Raw genomic sequence first — 3,100 nt, forward strand, 5'->3', positions numbered from 1 at the left:
AGAGACAAAAATGCCCTTACTAAAAATAGAAAAAAAATCATGAGAAAGACTAAAAATGTCCAAAAAATAATTGTCTGGGATGTAAAATGGCAAAAACGGTAGTCTGGGACTAAATTTAGAATTGCCACCAAAGACAAGGCACCTCCGGTGGAATTAACTCCATTTATTATATGAAAGTGGGCTTTTGAGTGAAGTCAATTTTGTAAGCATAGTCGACAACGTACGTGATAAATTGACTTAGGTTGTTCATAATTGACGGACTCGAATCATGAAAGTTAATAGACAAGTCATTTTGAACTATTATTACAATTAAAGATTAGGTTACTTGCAATATTAGATGTAAAATAAAGACAATGCATATAACATCTAACCTTGTTGATACAATACTAGAAAGTGAACAAAAGTGTCATGATATCATTGATATGAACACAATAACAACAACGTAACAACCTCTCTTTCATCTTTGGTAATATAAGTTTTCTGATTGCTATGGTAATATAAGATGAGTTGTCTTCTTTTAGATTTAAAAAAAAAAATGGTTTAAGATTAGGATGTAATGACAACAAATTTAAACATAGAAAAAGTTAATGTTGTCTTCTTTTAGATAGGAAGAATACAACTTCTTCTCATTGTCTTCTTCCTAGAATATGACAAACGAACTCATCTAAATTCAATCTAGAAGAAAGTCACACAAAAAAAATTTAAATAGAAGAAAACTTGGTAGACTTCATTTCTATAAGTACAACCTAACATTGAATAGTTCATTATCCAAAATGCAATGTAAATTAAAAATATTTGCACTCTTTATTATAAAACATTTATAGTGCTTTTATATTATGAAAAAATATATGCATATTACTTAATAAATACATTAAATATACTTTTATAAGTCACTTAACATAATTCTGAAGTTTGAATTCATGTGTATGCAAAAGAGTCAACATGCATTATCTGAGCTATCCCAGATAATAATGGAAATCGATTAAGACTAGGTTGAATTAGTTCCATCTCGCAAAATACGAATACATTAATATAGTATGAGAAAAGAAAAACCATCAAATATATATATGAGTTAAATACGGGTCAAGGTCCCTCAAGTATAGTGATTCCACCACCTATGGTCCTAAACTTTCAAATCAACCCTCCGGGTGTGATACCCCGGTTATTTGAGTATTTTGCTTTATGGTTCTGCTTCGGGGACGAAGCATCTTTTAAGGGGGGTAGAGTGTGATACCCCGGTTATTTGAGTATTTTGTTATAAATATTATTATGCTAAATAAATTTTTACAATATAGTCGTTATATGAAATATAATATTTTTATTGTATGATCCATAGTTGTATTATTTTATGAGACCCAAAACTATTTGAAATTAGTCTACTACTATTATTTTATGGTTATTACTATTCCTAAGCCCATAATACTTATATGATATAATAAACTAACCTTTAAATCCTAAAACTAAGGTGTTATAGTATAGTAAATAAACTTAAAGTTTTAGTATAATATAGGTTATTCTCGTACAGCTAAAAGTATATATATATATATATATATATATATATATATATATATTTTACGTGTATCCATGTTAGTTCATATATATGTTTATGTATGTTAATATTATATTTAAGCTTTTAAGTATTTTAGTTCCCTACAACTAGAATTATTATTTATAATACAAATTATTAGTTGAGTATTTCAGTAGTAATCTAATTGTTTTCATCCTAATTGTTCCCGTCCTCCTCATCAGTAGCCGATTCGTTAAACCCTCCCCTCCTTCATCATCATCTTGAGCCGAAACATTCTTATTTTTTTTCCCACTTCCGGCTTCAGCGAAAGAGAATGTCTGCACGTCAATTTCCGTTCTTCTATCTAGAGTCATCAATTCGTAAGTTTATTTAATTGTCTTGGGGTAAAATTTTCTATGATTATTATATGTTTATATGTGATTTCTTTGTGTATATGAACCTTCAACCTGGTTAGAAGGAGAGTTTGCGAGGAGTAAACGTAGGACTCGATTCTGGTCTGTGATTGTACGAATCCAGGTAAGTGTTTATGTCCACTTCTTTATTCTACTCTGTAAATATGTATGTTTTTCTGATGTACTGAGAAATATAAGTTTTATGGCATATGAGCAAATTTGATTGTTGAATATGTGAGGTTGTTTGGTAAAGTGTACATATGAATATATATAATTTCTGTTCAAAGGAAAAAATAGTTTCATTTTCATGCAGTACGCATGTATGCATTTCTATATAAATTTATATCTACTTTTTCAAGTAAAGTATATATGTACATAAATTTCTGCTATTCGTATGTCGTATATTAAAAATAATATTAATAATTTATTCTATTTTCATAATTGAATTGTATGTAAATATATATGTGAATGTATATATGAATGTTCGTATTTTAAAGTGGAAAAAAATTATTAAATTGTGCATGCATATATTGTTTGCTATGTGGTCTTCATCTTTGTGAAATTTGTGATATTTGAAACGAGAAATTATTTGGTTGATATCTGTGGAAAATTTGGATGTATGTATATATTATTGGTACACATCGTAATTTGAAGGTGAATGCGTATATAGTATGTTAAGTGGTACAATTGTGGGATATTATAAATCTATTGAATATGATTAGAGAAATATTTTGGAGGAATTATTTTGGAGAAAATGCTATTTTTGGAGAAATGTATTTATATGTGGAGAAATGGTTTATTTTAAAGAAATCAAAATATTGTGTGGTTTTCCGTAAAAGAGAGTTACTGTTCACATGGACCTATTACTGCTCATTGGGCTTGGAATCCCATGAGGGTGTATCACATAAGTTATGATCCAGTTTCTAAAATGTATGAGTACGGGGTAGTCAGAAAGAAGTCTGACTACTTGGATTATATACTACCCAGTGGCTTGGAATCTGCTAGGGGTGTGCACATAGGTCTTGGTTCAGATTCCAAATGGATTTTGAAGAGATGGTTATTTCTCCATATATAAATATTAATCCTCCATGTGTATGTACGAAAATTGATTTTTGAAAAGTATATCTCCACGTATATTTTGAAAAGGTTTATTATAAAAAAAAAAAAAAAACTATTTTAC

Source organism: Ipomoea nil, unplaced genomic scaffold (genome assembly GCF_001879475.1).
Source record: "Ipomoea nil cultivar Tokyo-kokei standard unplaced genomic scaffold, Asagao_1.1 scaffold1416, whole genome shotgun sequence".
Lineage (NCBI taxonomy): Eukaryota > Viridiplantae > Streptophyta > Magnoliopsida > Solanales > Convolvulaceae > Ipomoea > Ipomoea nil.